The sequence below is a fragment of the Oncorhynchus nerka genome, linkage group LG13, assembly GCF_034236695.1.
Source record: "Oncorhynchus nerka isolate Pitt River linkage group LG13, Oner_Uvic_2.0, whole genome shotgun sequence".
Classification (NCBI taxonomy): domain Eukaryota; kingdom Metazoa; phylum Chordata; class Actinopteri; order Salmoniformes; family Salmonidae; genus Oncorhynchus; species Oncorhynchus nerka.
The window spans coordinates 52,203,136-52,224,249 of record NC_088408.1 but is presented as its reverse complement, the minus strand read 5'-3'; the positions used below and the strand labels follow the sequence as shown (position 1 = coordinate 52,224,249).

Here is a 21,114-nt window from a genome sequence, read left to right as displayed (position 1 = left end):
CAGCCCAGTCAAAACTGTTCGCTGCTCTGGCCCCCCAATGGTGGAACAAACTCCCTCACGACGCCAGGACAGCGGAGTCAATCACCACCTTCCGGAGACACCTGAAACCCCACCTCTTTCAGGAAAACCTAGGATAGGATAAAGTAATCCTTCTCACCCCCCTTAAAAGATTTAGATGCACTATTGTAAAGTGGCTGTTCCACTGGATGTCTTAAGGTGAACGCACCAATTTGTAAGTCGCTCTGGATAAGAGCGTCTGCTAAATGACTTAAATGTAATGTAAATGAGAAGGTGAGGACACTCTTCCGTTTGCCTACTAACGAAATGTCACATACTTCAACCACTGGACCACTTATCTGAGTCTGGCCTCACCCACAATGCGCACTAATCTTACCTCTCTTGGAGATGAAAAAGAATGGATGTATGGCCAATATTTTGTTTAGTCTCCGAACGTAAGAGTGGTCTACTAGAACGACAACGTTATCTCTGGCCAATCAAGTAGAATATATTAATGATTGGTACCATGATTCGTCCTATTAAATATCAACCTAGACTCTCATCGAATAAGACAACGTGCTAGGCAATACACGCCTACAGCCGTCTCGTTTTGAAATATTTTTGTAGTGGGTGCGTGTATGTTCTCATTACTTTATCAACCGTGTAGACCTCGGTTCATATTAACCTATTGCTGTATAATTGTGATGTAAAAAACGATTTCATGTGGATTATGCTTTTGTTCAATGTAGGACTTAATCCGGCAGAGCCTGACAATAGCTAACCGGTAGCTACACAGCGAATATAACGTGAACTAAACGAGCCATGTTAGCAAGCTAGATGCGTTAGCTAGCTGGGAGTGGGAGCCAGGGATCTGCGTCTGTTGAAGTGCAGTGCTTGCTAGCAAGTCGTATTTCCACAAGGATTCTAAAGAAGTCTACTAATACGGAGCTGGCAACATCAGTCAAGTTAACTAGGTAGCGTTACCTAACTATGATAGCCATTTTAGATGGCAAACTAAATCAAAGATAGTGGATAAATGATAATTGAATCAGGTATTTTAACAATTGTCAGTTCCGGTCTACACTAATTCAACAGCAGCGGGGTCTGGTCTACTTAAAGTTTATTGACTTTCATTGAACCAGAAAAAAACAGCGAGTGGGTGTCTCGCTTCCTCTTCCGTCTTTGGCTAAATTATAAACCAATGATTGGGCCTTGGTACACTAGCTCTGCCTGGAAAGGAGCACTAATTATCTAGTTTATTCTGAATGAATGTCTAAAATAAGTGGTCAGGTAGCAAGTCCTATCAAGTGTGTGAGCCATATCAGTTTCAGCCCTGTTGAAGCAACATAGCTAGCTAAATTCAACTTGATTTGAGAGCGAACCTCAGTCATTGAAATATAAAAATATCCATGGTGGCAATGAAATGCTGTGTTGTGTGTATGTAACAGTATAGCTTCCGTCCCTCTCCTCGCCCCAGGGACCTTCTGCACACAGACAACAGCCACCCTCGAAGCATCGTTACCCATCGCGCCACAAAAGCCGTGGCCCTTGCAGAGCAAGGGGAACAACTACTTCAAGGTCTCAGTGAGTGACGTCACCGATTGTAATTGCTATTAGTGCGCACCCCACTAACTAGCTAGCCGTTTCACATCTGTTACATGTACAATACATTTTAGTCACCTGGCAATAATGCATGAAGCCTTTGAGTCTACAATTTGTCTGTCTTTGTAGCAGGCAGCAAAGTCTAACATGATGTCAGAGGGAGAGGGGAAGCAGGCATTGAACCCTGTCCAGGAGAGGAAATCAGAGTCTATGGTCTCTGCCTCCAATAAGCAGAGTGTGTCCCCTCCAGTATCAACTGTGACACACCCCCCTGCCACAACAACCAACAGAGGATGAGGAAGAGGAGTCTGAGATTCTGGAGGAGAGCCCATGCGGACGCTGGCAGAAACGGAGAGAAGAGGTATGCAATGAACATGAGCTGGAGAAAGGAAAATGGCTTACTGGCCCCAAAATATTTTACTTGTTGTTTTACATATCTAAGTACAGTGCCTTGCGAAAGTATTCGGCCCCCTTGAACTTTGCGACCTTTTGCCACATTTCAGGCTTCAAACATAAAGATATAAAACTGTATTTTTTTGTGAAGAATCAACAACAAGTGGGACACAATCATGAAGTGGAACGACATTTATTGGATATTTCAAACTTTTTTAACAAATCAAAAACTGAAAAATTGGGCGTGCAAAATTATTCAGCCCCCTTAATTAAGTTAATTACTTTTGTAGCGCCACCTTTTTCCCAAGCTGTAATCGCTTGGGGTATGTCTCTATCAGTTTTGCACATCGAGAGACTGAATTTTTTTTCCCATTCCTCCTTGCAAAACAGCTCGAGCTCAGTGAGGTTGGATGGAGAGCATTTGTGAACAGCAGTTTTCAGTTCTTTCCACAGATTCTCGATTGGATTCAGATCTGGACTTTGACTTTGCCATTCTAACACCTGGATATGTTTATTTTTGAACCATTCCATTGTAGATTTTGCTTTATGTTTTGGATCATTGTCTTGTTGGAAGACAAATCTCCGTCCCAGTCTCAGGTATTTTGCAGACTCCATCAGGTTTTCTTCCAGAATGGTCCTGTATTTGGCTCCATCCATCTTCCCATCAATTTTAACCATCTTCCCTGTCCCTGCTGAAGAAAAGCAGGCCCAAACCATGATGCTGCCACCACCATGTTTGACAGTGGGGATGGTGTGTTCAGGGTGATGAGCTGTGTTGCTTTTACGCCAAACATAACGTTTTGCATTGTTGCCAAAAAGTTCAATTTTGGTTTCATCTGACCAGAGCACCTTTTTCCACATGTTTGGTGTGTCTCCCAGGTGGCTTGTGGCAAACTTTAAACAACACTTTTTATGGATATCTTTAAGAAATGGCTTTCTTCTTGCCACTCTTCCATAAAGGCCAGATTTGTGCAATATACGACTGATTGTTGTCCTATGGACAGAGTCCCCCACCTCAGCTGTAGATCTCTGCAGTTCATCCAGAGTGATCATGGGCCTCTTGGCTGCATCTCTGATCAGTCTTCTCCTTGTATGAGCTGAAAGTTTAGAGGGACGGCCAGGTCTTGGTAGATTTGCAGTGGTCTGATACTCCCATTTCAATATTATCGCTTGCACAGTGCTCCTTGGGATGTTTAAAGCTTGGGAAATCTTTTTGTATCCAAATCCGGCATTAAACTTCTTCACAACAGTATCTCGGACCTGCCTGGTGTGTTCCTTGTTCTTCATGATGCTCTCTGCGCTTTTAACGGACCTCTGAGACTATCACAGTGCAGGTGCATTTATACGGAGACTTGATTACACACAGGTGGATTGTATTTATCATCATTAGTCATTTAGGTCATCATTGGATCATTCAGAGATCCTCACTGAACTTCTGGAGAGAGTTTGCTGCACTGCCAGTAAAGGGGCTGAATAATTTTGCATGCCCAATTTTTCAGTTTTTAATTTGTTATAAAAGTTTGAAATATCCAATAAATGTCGTTCCACTTCATGATTGTGTCCCACTTGTTGTTGATTCTTCACAAAAAAATACAGTTTTATATCTTTATGTTTGAAGCCTGAAATGTGGCAAAAGGTTGCAAAGTTCAAGGGGGCCGAATACTTTCGCAAGGCACTGTATTTTAAATCCGTTGGAGATGATTTGTTTAATTTGACACTTTCTTTCTCGTTTTAGGTGAACCAGCGTAATGTCCTTGGAATTGACAATGCCTACTTGGCCATGGACACCGAGGAGGGCGTGGAGGTGGTGTGGAATGAGGTCATGTTCTCAGAGCGGAAGAACTTCAAACTGCAGGAGGTGGGTTGGGTTCTCAGCCAGGGCTGAGCTACAACAGCACCTTGTGATGTCATAATAATCAGTTAGACTCCTTGACACCTCACAATGGACACATTGACAGCTCACAATGGAAAGGATGCTGTTTGTGATTAAATAATGATCGATCATCACAGTTTGACAGCTCACAATGGTAGGGCATTATGTGATGTATAATTACAGGGCAATTATGATAGTTTGCTATATAAAAACTGACACGGGCATTTTCCAGCCCTAACACCAGGTTTGGCAATTTACCTTTCTATCACCTGCTCGCTTGCACTAAGTTGAGAAGAGTGGCAATATGTGTCCTTAAAAACACGTGCAAAAGTGACTCATGCAGAGCTAATGGGATGTTTTAAGACTGACAAAAAGGTATTAACGGTAATGCAGTTGATAATGCCATGGATTGAGTGTGGAAACGCAGCCTATCCAGCCTATAACTAATAGTTCCCATTGAACGACAGATGCGCCTGTGAATCTTGTATTTAGAAACATAAGGAATATTGTGCCCCAGATTACCAGAGACCTGTTCCTCCAAACTATTAAATCATCCTATAATGCCATATCAACAGCAGATTTATGGGAGAATTTGCCTCCCACCTAGGCAATGATGCATTTTAACGAATGCGAATGTTATGCGTAAACATAAATAAGCCTACGTATGTACATGATGCCATGGAACAAGATAATCAATTTATAATACCATGCTTCTGACTAGGGCTGTTATGGTGACCATATTACCGCCACACCGTCTGTCACAAGTCATGACTGCAGTCAAATTCCATGTGACTGTTTAGTCAGGTAATTAGGCTACTTCTAGCTCTGATGCTGCTGATGGTCATTGGTAGCCTACCAAACTTGCTAACTGCCTGGTACTCAGCAATCCGTTGTCCCTCTGATCACTTTGGCATCTATGCAAATGTTTGAAAATCTAATCACACTTAATGAGAGCCCATGAGCTCATGTTGCGCAACATTTCTATAGGCTATTCAATTGCGTGAGAGATCCGAGTTATGGCCTCTACTTAAAAGAGGATCCCATCAACCTTCTATAGACTAGGCTTACTATTTATTAACTTTCCTAATATTAAGCACATTGCTTCTCTTTATAAAAGGAGTATAGGCTACCTGGCTGGCATGAAAATGAACCATGGGAATAGCGTCCTCCATTCCCTATTTAATTTTTTTAATTTAACCTTTATCCCGAGTGGCACAGCGGCCTGGTTCGAATCTAGGCTGCTTCACATCCGGCCGTGATTGGGAGTCCCATAGGACGGCGCAAAATTGGCCTAGTGTCATCCGGGGTAGGCAGTCATTGTAAATAAGAACTGACTTGCCAGGTTAAATTTTAAAAAATTGACATAGGCTAGTGCTTTTGCTGTTCGTTAGGCTTACTCATCTTGTTTGCTGACAAAAAGTAAATGTGGATAGTTCTTCCAACATCTTCCGTATGTGGCTCGGAATTCGATAAGGACACGCACAGTTGCGTCCCCGACATGTCTGTCATCACTTGTAGCCAGTGAGGACCCGATCACATGATGGGCATTGGCTAATAAGAATTGACATCTGAGAGAGCTATTTGAGTAGGGTTGCACATTTTGGGGAATATTCATAGGTGGAAACTTTCTGTGGGAATATATGTGAATTAATGGAAATATATGCATATTAATATCATTTAAATATAGATGTTTTTTGCATTGGATATATTTATCAAGCCATATGGAGACAGAAACATAAACCTTTTACCTTATCATAAGTAGACATAATTGCAAATTATTAAATCCTTCCAATAGAAATAGAAAAACAATTTAGTTACAAATTGAACTTTAATTATTTGAGTTGACTCTTCACATGGGATGATTTCACTTAACAACAAAAAGGGAACATTGAATGATCCCCAATGATCCATCGCCTCTCCCAAATCTGTACAATGATTTGCTTTGGTTGTCTTCCTCTCAAGCTTCCATGTCTTTTCCCTGGACCTCCTCAATATCCACTCTGAGGCCTCAACTTCACTGTCACTTTCCAACCTTATTGAGGATGGCTTGTTGTCAGGCTCAAAAAGTCTCAAATTTGCCCGGATTGGTCAGCCCTTTTGCGTGCTTTGTTGTGTGTTCCCAAAAGAGGACCAGTTGCGCTCTGAGGTGGCTGATGTTGGTGGGATTTGCTTCTACACCTGCATTGCTTGCTGTTTGGGGTTTCAGGCTGGGTTTCTGTACAGCACTTTGAGATATCAGCTGATGTACGAAGGGCTATATAAATACATTTGATTTGATGATTGCGGCAACAGGGGAAAGAGCCTCAGATTCACTCTCTTGTTTAGTGTATCCATTGTTTTCAGTGCCATGATGTCCTTGAGGAGTAGATTCAATGCATGAGCAGCACAGCCAATGGGTGTGATGTGAGGGTAGGACTCCACTTTAGACCAAGCAGGCCGTCATTGAAAATAAGAATGTGTTCTTAACTGACTTGCCTGGTTAAATAAAGGTTAAAAAATCAAATAAAATAAAAATAATGTTCACAGCATCGTCTGTCACCAGTGCAAATACCTTCTGTGGTCCAAGGTCATTGATGACTGCCTTCAGCTCATCTGCAATGTAGAGACCGGTGTGTCTGTTGTCCCCTGTGTCTGTGCTTTTGTAGAATACTGGTTGAGGGTTGGAGATGATATAGTTAATTATTCCTTGCCCACAAACATTCGGCCACCCATCAGAGAGGATTGCAACACAGTCTACTTTCTTTATGATTTGCTTGACCTTCACTTTAACCTGTCTAGGACTGGCCGTTCCGCTAGCGGAACCCCTCGGCAACAGCCAATGAAATTGCAGGGCGCCAAATTCAATCAACAGAAATCTCATAATTCAAATTTCTCTAACATACAAGTTTTAGACACCATTTTAAAGATAAAATTCTCCTTAATCCAACCACAGTGTCCGATTTCAAAAAAGCTTTTTGGCAAAAGCAGAATATATCATTATGTTAGGTCAGCAACTAGTCACAGAAAGCATACAGCGATTTTATAACCAAAGAGAGGAGTCACAAAAAGCAGAAATAGAGAGAAAATGAATCACTAACCTTTGATATTCTTCATCAGATGACACTCCCGGGACAACATGTTACACAATACATGTATGTTTTGTTCGATCAAGTTCATATTTATATCCAAAAACCTCAGTTTACATTTGGCGTTGCCTCCAAAACATTCTGTGAATTTGCACAGAGCCACATATATTTACAGAAATACTCATAATAAACATTTATAAAAGATACAAGTGTTATTCACAGATTTAAAGATATACTTCTCAATGCAACCGCTGTGTCAGATTTCAACCGCTGTGTCAGAAAAACTTTACGGAAAAAGCTAACCATTAAATAATCTGAGTACGGCGCTCAGAGACCAACACAACACCAAAAGATATTCGCCATGTTGGAGTCAACATAGCATTATAAATATTCACTTACCTTTGATGATCTTCATCAGAATGCATTCCCAGGAATCCCAGTTCCACAATAAATGTTTGATTTGTTCCATAAAGTCCATAATTTGTCAAAATAACTCCTTTTGATTCGCGCGTTCAGTACACGATCTAACCTCACGATGCGCGGGCAGGTCCAGGCAAAAGTTCAGACGAAAAGTCATATTACAGTCCGTAGAAACATGTCAAACAAAGTATAGAATCAATCTTTAGGATGTTTTTAACATAAATCTTCAATAATGTTCCAACCGGAGAATTCCTTTGTCTTCAGAAAAGCAATGTAACGCGAGCTACCTCATCTGCCAGACCACTGACTCAAAGAGCCCTTATGAGCCCCTCCTTTATAGTAGAAGCCTCAAACAAGTTTCTAAAGACTGTTTTACATACAGTGGAAGCCTTAGGAAGTGCCAAATGACCCATAGACAGTGTATTCAATAGGCCACGAGTTCAAAAACTACAAACCTCAGATTTCCCACTTCCTGGTTGGATTTTTCTCAGGTTTTCACCTGCCATATGAGTTCTGTTATACTGACAGACATCATTCAAACAGTTTTATAAACTTCAAACTTTTCTATCCAAATCTACTAATAATATGCATATATTAGCAACTGGGACTGAGTAGCAGGCAGTTTACTCTGGGCACGCTTTTCATCCAAATGTGAAAATGCTGCCCCCTAGCCATAAGAAGTTAACTCTGTTAAACTCTGCATCCAGCAAATGAGTAGATAAAACATGTCTGGTTGGAGGGGTGTGTGCTGGGCGAACAACATTCAGAAATCTCTTCCAATACACATTGCCTGTGAGCATCAGGGGTGAACTAGTTGCATACACAGCTCGAGCAAGACATTCATCAGCATTTCTGACTACGTTCCTCCATTGAGTCAAAAGAACTTCTGATTCCAGGAGGACCATGAGCTGTTGCTATCGATAAGGTGTCTGATTCATAATTATCACCTCGAATGGAAGTAGAGGGACTTTTGTCTGAGGTTGCGTGTTGTGAGTGCTGAGGGAACTTGCCAGATGATTCTGCATCTTTGTTGCATTCTTCACACATGATTTGGTGTAGTATTCGCAAATGTACACAGCTTTTTCTTCTACATTAGCTGCAGTGAAATGTCACCACACATCAGATAGTGCCCGTGGCATTTTCCTGTAAAGATCAGAAAAAATGAGTAAAATGTTTACAAAATATATTTAAAAAATACAATTCAATGTACAGATAAATAGTTAAGCAACTCCTTTGTAATCTATTTGTTTTAAAATGAAACATGTATGGAAACAGGTGAATTAACACTCCTCAGTTAGCAGGCTCAAGCAAGCTTAAACCCACATGGTAGCAAAAACTACCTAGCAGAAATTGTTAAAAATTAAACACACTTTGCTGTAGGCTACTATTTCTAGTTAACAAAAAATAATGTATGTCATATAAAATATATTCACCCCACCCAGTATTGTAATTGAAACTTACCAGAAAGGATGTCGTCCTTGGCTCAGACATTGTAGTCGTGTGGGCTCAATAGCATCTCATTTGTGTCCAAAATCTTGAGAATCAGCTGTACATGTGATGGAAGAATGCACTGTGTATGCAGAGTGTTGCAATTCCATTGAATTGGGGATAGTTTAACCAAAATGTTCCACAAGACCTAGAATTGCCTTGTGTGTCCCACAGAAAAAAGGTTCACTGTTATAAACAAACTTTTTTTGATGAATTTATGCAAAATTCCCGGAAATTAACTTCCCATGGAAAATTCAGGAAATTTACCGGAAAGTTTCCGACCCTTTGCAACCCTATATGTGAGTGATAGGTGCTTCGGAGCATGCAGCCAGAGAAGGGAATTTTTGTATTATTATATTCAGCCCGAGGGCACAACGACACTGGCTACAAAAGGCATGGATTTTTATATGGGGCATTACAACCACACAAAGGTGATGCGCTGGGAAATTTGAGGCATTATCAATTGCTTGTCAAATTGTGAATGAGAGACCGAAGTGTGTGCAGCCTGCGCAAAAAAATGCTCATGCCTTTTCATGCATCTATCATTAGTCGCATAATGCAGCTTTAGCATGTATAAAAAAGAACGTGCCTCAAAATACAATTTACGGGAGCTTAGTATTTTAGATTTTAGGAGAAGTGTGATGAGTACATTTTATGAATTGTATTTTTATTTAATCCTTATTTTACCAATTAATTTGACTGCGAACATTCTCATTGACAGCAATGACCTGGGGAATAGTTACAAGGGAGAGGAGGGATGAATGAGCCATTGGAAGATTGGGAATTTAGCCAGGACACCGTGGTTAACACCCCTACTCTTACGATAAGTGTGACGCGATCTTTAGTAACCACAGAGAGTCAGGACACCCGTTTTAACGTCCCATCCAAAAGACGGCACCCTGCACAGGGCAATGTCCCAAATCTCTGCCCTGGAGCACAGAGGAAAGATTGCTTCCTACTGGCTCTCCAACACCACTTCCAGCAGCATCTGGTCTCCCATCCAGGGACCGACCAGGACCAACCTTGCTTAGCTTCAGAGGAAAGCCAGCAGTGGGATGCAGGATGGTATGCTGCTGGCTCAAAGAAATAAAGATGTGTAGGCTAGGCTAGGCTCATTGCCAAAATTGGAGTTAATGACAATTCAATAACCTACAGAACTTGAGACCTGCTGTATTAAGCCATGGAACGCGTTGATTGGCCAGTAAGTGGCAAAGACCTCGTCACACCTACAACTTGTTTATTCCATTTTTTTTAACCGCCCTTTCGTGCCAGCTCATAATTACAACTATGAAAATATCAGAAGTATTTTTGACACGCCCCTGGACCTATAGCACTCCTGCCAATGCTTACATTTACCATGGAAACCTAGGTGTTGAAACCCTTTTCTGAGGACTGTGTCGTTCATAAGGGCACACTACAGAAAACAACTACCAGACAGGAAACAAAATGTTGCGTTTCTTACTGGACAACAGGTGGTGGTCCCACCTGAAAAATACCTTGTTCTTGGCTGTGTTTCTGTCTCTAAGCACTGAGCAGTTTGTTTGGAGCTTGTGCCAGTGTGCTGGCTCAGACCGTGTAGTCTGCCTTCTGTTCTTTGTGTTAACATGCTGTGTTGACGTCTGTTGAACACAGGCTGAGCTTTGAGTAGGATGAGCTCTCTTTAGTTAGAATAGCTTTTTTTCTACTTTTTAAAAAGCGAGAGAGCAGAAATGCTGAGCTAACATGTGCTTAGCAATTGTTGAGGACAAAGCTGGATCAAAAATCAGAGACAAAGCATGACTTGCAGAGATGCTGAACTAACCTTTGCTTTTGCTTGCAAGGGCAAGGCCTGATCATATTCTGAGTAGTTGCAGACCTGCCAACCTGCACACATTTTGACTTGTACTCGCAACTTGGGGTCAAAGTATGCTGGTATGAAGAACTAACATAACACAGGCTTATAGTTGGCACATTGTGGTTTTTGACTCAATTGTCTGAAGTTGGACCTGAGCCAATCAGAGGACTTGGGGAAAAAGAAAAAATATTTAGCTCTCTGAGGCCCATACTCCAGTCCAGTTGGGGGTGGTAATGCACCTTAAAATTAGTTGCCAACCACCATATAAAGTCTAAAGCAGGCAAGATTACTACAAACTACCGAAGTTTACTCTTTTATCTGTGGATTAATTGTCGGAGTAGAGGACCTTGTGCATTTCAGGTAAAATAACAACCCAATGTTTATATCCCAGGACAAATTAGCTAACAGCAAGCTAGCTAAATGGCAATGAGTGTCATGCATTTCGACCTGTCCCCAAATGAATATAGTTGTGTCAGGGTTAGTTTTGGTAGTTCAACATGCATGTCCTGACCGCCTCTGGTGTGGATGGACAAAATCAACTAGACCATGCCCGGTTGAAACAGACATGGCAGGGAGAGCTGTTCTGCTAATTTACCGTCCTTCACAGAAATGTATGTTAGACTGTTAAAGATTAACAGGACTATGTCAATTGATCAGTTCTTGATCTGTCTTCTTGGTGTAGCTGTATGTCAACAGTAGCTCAAATAAGCCTAGTTGTTTCATATTCCAAATAGTCTACTAGACTACTACATTGCATCCAGTAATTGATTTACTCAGAATTTTCTCCCTAAACAAAATTAAGAAGCCAGTTACATTTTCACAAGGCTATCCACATAAAAACACATTAATTAGAATTATCATTACCCCTACATTTAACCGAGAAAAATGTGAATGTCATTAAGACCACTTAAAATAATTTAGGATCAAACAATACTTCTGTGTTGGCTACATTGTTTGATATATTTTAAGAGACTGGGCTCGATTTTCAGCTGCCGTTAAGACGGCGCTAGTGTCAAACGCACGTTAGTTTCCAATTTCATCATGTAAAAACTGTCACACTGGCATTTTCCAGCCCTAACGCCAGATTCTGCAATTCACCGGTCTATCAGCTCGCTTGAGGTCAGATGGGCGGGGTGGAAATATTTGAGGTGTGTCCATAACATGATTCCTAGTGCTAATTTCAGACTGCGCTAATAGGGATATTTAAGACAAACCAAAAGCTGGTTTAAGCATGAATTTTGATAGTGGAAACGCCAGCCCAATGCCCAAATGCGCATGGAACAAGAGTAGCCTAATGTGCTTTAGGTGCCTGTATATGTTGTATTTAGAAATGTTTTTTGTTTGCTTAAAAACCAAGCATAGCCTCCCCTCCTTAAAGGCTTAAAAAAAAAAAAAATTGACTGCCCAATGCAATCGCAAAGACGGTTGATAAAGGGTTTAGCTCTTGAAACCGCCAGGAAATGAATCGTAATCACCAATGCTTTATGAAAATATCAAGTTTGAGAGGTTTAAAACAGTGAGCTGACATACACCTTTTGTCTATGCATTGTAGGCAGGCCCAAATTATTTTAGCCTTGCAGGTCCTGTTTTGGACATATGTAAAACCCCCTTCATGATGTAGGCTACTGTTTGAGGAAATTATAGTTGAAATGACTATGTATACATTCCAATCAGAACTGACTACTCCAAATGCTATAATGTACTGTACATATATGAATTTTCTCTCTTGCTCCCATTCCCAATTGTATATAATATAGTCAGGAGTTTAGTAATAATGACGGTCTGTTCCTTTGTACAAATGAATGAACTATCTCCAGATGGCAGGGACGGACTATCCAGACTGTCTAGAATGCTGATTTACAGTGACTGACCTTGGCTTTAGGAGAGGAGGGAAGGCTCGAGAACTATAGGGCCTCTCTACCGGTGTCATATGAAGAGATAGAACATTTAGGAAACGCTGACGTCATTTTCAATTTATAACCTATGGTAAAATGTGTATGTACCCAGTACTCTCTTGAATTAAACGCTGTTACCTGACTTTTAAGACCGGGGCTCTGTCCATTTCTTATAGAAATATTGGGTCTTACAATCCCTTTAGAATGCATTGACAGAGTAATAATTGTGATTGGGAAATAATACAGAGGAATTTAGAATTTCACTAACAGCTACATGGCCGTGCCTATCGTGAAACGAGAGATGATTACCTCTGCGAATATCGGTGAACCTCGTAGTTAGAAGTTATCTGTAACCTGTAAAAATGGCTTGTTTTCCGTTTCATATGTTCAAAACACAAGCCCTCCCTTAGGCCTAATATACGAAAGCTAGTTCAACCGCAATGCTTGTAATTTTTTTAGGACATTTTACATGTATTTATTGTTTAAAAATAAATTATTGCTTATTTTTTATTTTATTAGAACCTAACTCATTAGTATGATTCACCTTCCTGGTTTTCTGATGACAATGTCCATGGCGCACTTGCAATGCAACTTCTGGAGATGGTTCTGATTATGTTCATAAAACACAGGCCTATTTGGGAGCAGTGTAACAGTGAGTGGACATTCTCCTTTTTTTAAATTTACATTCTTTGTCCAGCTACTGTGAAACATTTTGGATGTTCATAAAACCCTCCAGTCTGCGGCGTTTTAATATTACATGTCCACGGGGAGAAACTGTGGTGCCTGTAAGTGTGGCGTAGCCTATTTTTAAAACAAGTAGTTTTGATAATTATTTATCTTTTTTGGGGCCTTATCAATAATTTTAATTGAATCTTGCTTATTGACAATGTTTGGCATGTCCATGCTCAGCCATAATGTAATTTACTGTAGGCCTAGCCCCTATATCAGTGAGAATGCTATGCAAAACAATATGGACTGCAAATGGGTTCAATTTAAAATATTTAGCAAAATTAGGTCTACACTTTATTTAGTTTCTGTAAGCCATTTAACAAACTGTAACGGACTAACATTGGAATTGGAGTTGATTCCAAAGCAATACATAAAATACATTATTTTATTATTTTTTTTACTAGGCAAGTAAGTTAAGAACAAATTCTTATTTTCAATGACTGCCTGTTCAGGGGCAGAACGACAGATTTGTACCTTGTCAGCTCGGGGATTTGAACTTGCAACCTTTCGGTTACTAGTCCAACACTCTAACCACTAGGCTACCCTGCCGCCCCATCTTGAAGCAACCACATTATTTCGCCATGGAGCATGTTCTGATTGGCCAGAGAAAGGCCACACCTCACACACCCACAACTTGTTTATTTATCAAAACCACTGTCAGCGCCAGGAAGTGCGCCGATGATTGTGAAAATAGCAAAAATATTTCTGACACCCCCTGAACCTTAGATTTAACATTGTGTTAGGTTTGTTCAATTAGAGCCCTCTAGGTTTCAGGAAATTGCTGTCGCAGGTTTATTTTTATCTTCCCACTACCCAAACTCAGGCCTACATCAGCACTACTTTGTCAGAAATTCCTAGGTAGAGCCCTGATTTGTATATTCGGGTGATTCTGCAACTACGAGCACTTCCATGTCCTCGGGTCAATTTTGGGTATTTAAAAAACAAATATTTGTATTTGTTTTATTTTTATGATGTTCACACTGGAATCACCCAATACTTTTTTAAACACCTCTCTATCAAGTATTTGAGCTACTTTTCAGATGCATTTTATACCTCAATTTTGACCATGACCCAGACTTAAGCTTCTACAAAGTTTTTCTATGAGAGAACATTAATTACACATTATATAATGTTATGTACTACAGAAAGAGTCAAATAAATAAAATCTCAATATGTATTGTGAGTATGCCCTTTATTTATTTATTTTTTTTACACAAAATGTACTTGTCCTTTGGGAGTGGTCATTTCCACCACAGGAAAAGTTTTTTCGAGAGAATGTTAATTTAGTTACCATGGAAATATATTGTGACACTGAAGCACATGGCTGCAGTGGACAGTTGTTCCAGATGTGATGTCTCGAGGTAAATATTGCTTGTGTAGAGAATATTTTAATTGTCAGTCATTTCCAAACAGGCTATAATTTCTTTAATTTGTGGTAGAACTTTTGAATTTTTTAAATATTTTATGTATTTAATGTAAACGAGCTGTAATACTATTCAAAGCATGCTAAGCTGTCTGTCAATTTTCTCCAGAAACTGTAGAAATGTCATTTCCATCACAAACTTAAGTGTGGTGGAAATGACACAAATCCATTATCTTATTCGTTTTTAGTTATACTTTTTTTATTTTTTACTTTAGGCTTATTTAATCATGTTTTAAATTAATTTAATCTAGAAAATGCTCCAAGGTGTGCACAAGTTGAAAACTAAGTAGTAATTGTCTTTATATTTAGAAGATGCCACATAAAACAGCACAGAGGTCAGACCTATAGAAACAAAATAAAAAATGGTCCTATACGATACCAGGAACATCTGCAAAAAGACAGGGAGAGATACTGTAAGGAAAAAGAGAAGGGATAAGTGAAATCTATCTCTGAGCTTACAAAGCGAGAACAAAGAAACAAGAGATGGAAATGTAACCAACGGAATAGAAGACAGACACACCACCTCGCTCACCAGATGACTTGCAGCCAGAAAATGAGGCTAATATACCTTCCCCTAACTTACCTGCCCCTGATGCACACCCTGGTACCCCTTTCTCATCGTCTGCAACAAGAATGAGAAGGCGAATACTTGCTGGAAGGAAAAAGGTTGGAAGAATTCGCTTAAAAGCATACAGAGATCTTAGTATGACAAATGTCAAACTTGATCATGCTTTATGGAAAGCTGAGAAATACAAAAAAAAGGTATGATCGACTGATGAACAAAATGAAGAGACAAGATTCCCCAAAGACAAAACAGCAAATGAAGGGAACTCCGAATAACTTGAAGGATTTTGTTTCAAAATTCCATCATTGCAGAGTTAAAACAAAAGTATAAAAATATGTCTGGTGCCAAACAAGTGGCTTCAAAAATGCTCAGAGGCAACATTCTGAGAAAGTATGGCCTGGTCAAAGCCGGAAACAGAGAATTTGGATTTTCAGCAAAAGCAATGAGGGCAAATGAGAACAGGCCATTAGGTCTTCAATACTCCAGAAAAAAATCAGTGTAACAGAATTAGCACTGCCACAGAAGAGAAAATCACTAGATTCTATGAACGTGATGACAACAGCAGAGCAACAACAGGGAAAAAGGACACTAACGAGGAACAATAAGAAAAAGCAGAAGCACTTCTTGAATGGCACAATTCAGAACCTTTATCAGAAGTTTGAAGGAATTTTCAAATTTCCTACTGTGAATTCTGCAAAAGACACGTTTTTTGGGTTGTCAAGCCAACAGTCCAGGATAGGGACACATGTCTCTGCAAAACCCAGGCCAATCTCCAGTTCATGGCGGACAAACTACAGCATCACAAAGTGATCAGCTGAAGCAACATTGAGAGTTTTTGAGTCTTTGTGCTGTGAGAACCTTATTGAGTCTTTGTGCTGTGAGAACCTTACTGAGTCTTTGTGCTGTGAGAACCTTACTGAGTCTTTGTGCTGTAAGAACCTTACTGAGTCTTTGTGCTGTGAGAACCTTACTGAGTCTTTGTGCTGTGAGAACCTTACTGAGTCTTTGTGCTGTGAGAACCTTACTGAGTCTTTGTGCTGTGAGAACCTTACTGAGTCTTTGTGCTGTGAGAACCTTACTGAGTCTTTGTGCTGTGAGAACCTTACTGAGTCTTTGTGCTGTGAGAACCTTATTGAGTCTTTGTGCTGTGAGAGCCTGAAGAAAGAGTGCATGTATCCAGAGGTCTCCCTTCGCCAAGCAAGAGCTTCAAACATCTGACGTTGATGCTGGTGAGCAGACATGGTGGTTTGAGTGGAAAAACAAAGCTGAAGAAAAACAGAGGGAAACATGGTGACGTTCACTGTGCATTTGACAGTAAAATAAAAGGTATGTGGCACACTGCAGATTCTATTGGAGGACTTCAAAGGATTGGAAGAGATGTTGGGGAAACACGTGTACAACATTAGACACCAATACTCCAAACTGAGAATTAAGAGAATCTGGGGAAAGAGGAGATCATTGTGCGTATTGACTTTGCAGAGAACTACCTGTGTAAATACACCAGTGAAGTCCAGGCAGTTCACAATGGTGATTCTCACAAGTAGGTGACCCTCCACACCTGTGTTGGATATACCACAAATGCTAGTTTCACTTTGCTCACTGAGCTCTTCTATGCAGCATGAACCCTCTGCTATCTGGGCCCATCTCTCAAAACCACTGGCCTACTTCCTTGAGCTCTGCCCATCGGCTACTGCTGTAACTGCTGTAATCTCACAAAAAGTTTGGGTGGAAATGTCTTATTTTTCATGATAAATGTTTTCAGCTGTCACCAAGGCAAGTTTATGCATTCAGGCATCATGTTGAATTATTAATGTTAGGAAAACCTTAAATCACTTTAAATAATATTCAATACAAGTTAAATTACAAATGTATAAGAAATACGTTATAAATCAATTATGATATTTAATTTTCAACTAAAATGGATGTTTAATGACGTGATGGAAATTACATTTGTCTATGGCTGTCTGGGGAAAAATGACACAAATATATAAATTCCTGAATAGTACGATTGCAGCCATAATCAGATATAGTTTCTAGACAAATCAAAAACAAGTACAGTACTGGTAAAATGGTGTTTGATTTAAGTTTTAATTTCTGAAAGTTGGCACGGCCAAAGTGCCCCAAGTTGCATAATCACCCACTTATTCATAGTCAATTACCAAGCACTCATAGTGCATAGTCTATAGTCATAGTCTATAGGTTATTGTTCCTACTGAGACCGTCTTCTGTCAACATCATTATTAGGCATACATTTTTATTTTTTTTGTTGTTACTATTGCCTGTGATTTGAGCAGTGTGGGTGTCGCACGTGCGCTTTCATGGGGTCTGCGGGGATGGGGTGCTGCCGCCGTGCTGAAGTGGTAGTCCTAAAAATTGGTCAAGGTTGGCAGGTCTGAAGTTGGAGCTTTGTGTTGTGGTGCTTTCCAACATAATGTGAAAGAACATTCTTGGCATTCCTTAGAAAGTCAGGATTTTCATCAGTTGTCAAGACATCTAGGCCCTAGTTATTAAACATCTCCTGATGTTTGGCCACAATCAAATAAATCTAGACCTGGTTAGCCAGAAACGTAACTCAAAGCCCATTTGAAAAGAAACTGAAGCAGATTACATTAACCCAGGCTAAATACAATTACAACCAGGACAGGCTGAAACTAGACCCACCCAAGTGAAACTATAAGCAGAATGTCTGTTGTACTGCCTTGGTTTCCCAGGGTTCAGTTAAAAAATACCCCTTTTCTGTTGGCTGCAGAGGGAGGAGGGGATTAATTGCAGCCTAATCTGGTCATTTAGATCAGGGTTTCCCCAAACACGGTCCTGGGGCCTCCGTAGGTGCACCTTTTTGTTTTCCCTAGAACTGCACAGCTGAGTCAAATAAATCAAAGCTTGATGAGTTGGTTATTTTAATCAGCTGTTGTAGTGCTAGGGCAAAAAAACAAACCCAGGAGGGGCCCCAAGACCGGATTTTGAAATACTGATTTAGAGAATTAACACAGAACAGCATGCATACGATATTCACATTTCAAATAGGTTTGAAAGTCATATATTGTAGCCCAAAGATGTATTAATCTCTGTGCTGTCTGTTGTCCTTCACTTTTGTCAGGCCTGGAAGCGCTGGTGTACACAGATACTGTCTGCTCTCAGGTCAGTCACACACGCACATATCCAGCAGGTTACTTTTATTGGATTTCTCTTTCCAGACTGAGGCCCCTGGAGTCAGTTCTGTGCTCTAAAAACTCACACACGTTTCTCTCCGTTACCCAGTTACCTGCACTCCTGTGACCCTCCCATCATCCATGGCAACCTGACCTGTGACACAATCTTCATCCAGCACAATGGCCTCATCAAGATTGGCTCAGGTGGGCCTCCGATCCATCAATCACACTAAATGTCAACCTTCTCAGAAAAGGGACTTTCTTGTATCTTCAAAACCAAGACCGTGGTCTGTAGGCAAAAACATTTAGAAACCGGGGAAAGTATTGGCTGAACACAGATGTGTCATTATCTGTTACGAAACGTTTTGTGACGTTGGGCCCTACTGAATAGACCCCAGGCCTGTCCCAAGCTGAAAGTTCCCCATTCCCTTTGGGCTAATTTGTCACTTGTCTATTTATGCTTGCAAAGCTACCAGTAAATTACTATTTGGGTATTTAACAGGTCATTTATAGCAGTCTATTGCAATTTTGGTCATTTATATTTTAATAACTTTTTTTTGTAAGTTTTCATATAGTATATATTTTTATATTGGTTTCTAGTGGATCGACCATATTGATCAAGAGAAAATAGCCAAATTAATGAAAAAAGCATCTAATCAACAATGGCTCTGCAACTCTTCCAACTTTTTTTTTTTTACAACTGCTACCAGTTTTGTGCCAAAACATTTACCACAAAGACATATTGACATGTTAATAGGGCTGGCACATTTACATATAACCGTGGAACTGCCGGGTATGGATGGAGACATGATGAAAATAAAATAACCGTCATTTGTGTGTTTGAGTCCATTTCTGCGGTAACATGAACTCTTAACAACGTGATGAAAATGTGTTGCTCCTTGCTTAATAAACAAGCAAACTGTTGTAGCGGACGAACACTCCTAAAGGTGCAGCAGCACACCGAAATATAATCTTTGGCAGCACATGTAGTCAGAAGCAGAGGAGAGGAAAATGTTTTGTCTATTTGAACGGTTATTACAGAGACCGTGGCCATTTGGCTGGCCAATTAATGACATCCAAAAGTCCATGACTGTCACAGCCCTACATAGTCAAATAAATAAAAGTGTAAGAACAATATCAAATATTTTTCATGCTGAAAACCTAAATTGATTTATATTTAGGGTAATGTTTTACAGCTTTGTCATTCTATCGCATATATTAAAATCCTCTTATTTGATTATTTGATATATTTTACACGTGATAATGCCACAGAGAGCCAGGGATAATTAGACACCTGTGATAATCTGAAGTACCCAGAACAAGCCACTAGAAATGTTTCCAGTAATATACCCTCCCTTTGCAAACCTATGTCTATTACAGTGGCCCCAGACACTATCAACAACCATGTCAAAACCTGTCGGGAGGAGCAGAAGAGCCTGCACTTCTTTGCTCCCGAGTATGGAGGTAGGTACCTTTTTTGACCTTTTGAGAAACCATGTAATGGAGTAGTTTTTTTGTCTGTAGAAATGTCACTAACATTGATTGACATGGGTATTTTCCTTCTCACAGCTGTTGCGGATGTCACCACTGCCGTGGATATTTATTCATTTGGAATGTGCGTCTTAGAGGTGAGTGAGGAGTGTTTGAGGGTGACTAAATTATCATGTTCTGTAGTGGAAGTGGATGACTGTAGTCTTGCTCCATGGCAACTTGACGAAGTTTAGAGTCCAACACTGGTTTTTCTGGTCCTGTTTCTGATCTTCTATTCCCCACACCTCCTCAGATGGCTGTCCTGGAGATACAGAGTAATGGTGAGTCGTCGTACGTGTCCCAAGAAGCTATCAACAGTGCCATTCAGTCCTTGGAGGACCCGCTGCAGAGGGTGAATCAGGGTCCTGGCCTAGCAGTACACATCCAACTGTTTTGTTTGTCTTGGTGATTCCTTAGACACTACATATGTAACAGTACTCTTCTTGCGTTGTGTACAATCAGTCATCGACACGGAACTCCAATATGGAGCACCAGTCATGTAGCTTTATTCTGTTAGGAACGGCACAAAATTGCACGTCATGCAATGCACGTCTCACCATCCAACTCTGCACTCACGCACGCTGGTTTGGTGCCTGTTCACTGGGATAGTTACCAAAATAATACAATTACAATATACAATATAATATCTTTAACAATATACCTGTTAGGAACGGCACAAAATTGCACGTCATGCAATGCACGTCTCACCATCCAACTCTGCACTCACGCACTGTACAAAATATATGAACCCCCCCCACCAGACACAGTAAGTTGCTAGCTAGTACTGGCGGGAATTCTTTACAACAAAATGCACAACAAATATTCTCCAAAAACCGCTGCATCTTGTGTGTGATGTTCGAATAACATTTACAAACAATTTGATATAAATTGTACATTTAAATCATCACTTGAGAGTATAAAAATCACTTTTGATGTACAGTGCTTGGCAACCAACAACCTACCGCTGGTTTGGTGCTTGTTCACTGGGATGATTCTAACTGGAACATCCCCCCTCGTAAGCAAGCTACGCAAAACAGCCAATAAGATGCCATGTTGAGTAGGTGAAGGCAAGACAAACTCAAACCAAAAACCCATTGGCTTAACAATAAAGTGGCAAGGGGAATCACCAATATAACCCTGTTACACTC

The 21,114-nt window shown here is 40.3% G+C and overlaps 1 pseudogene; it reads left to right on the top strand.

Annotated features, from left to right (window-relative positions):
* LOC115139676 (uncharacterized) overlaps positions 1–21,114 on the top strand; it is a 139,628-nt pseudogene that overhangs the window by 22,096 nt on the left and 96,418 nt on the right.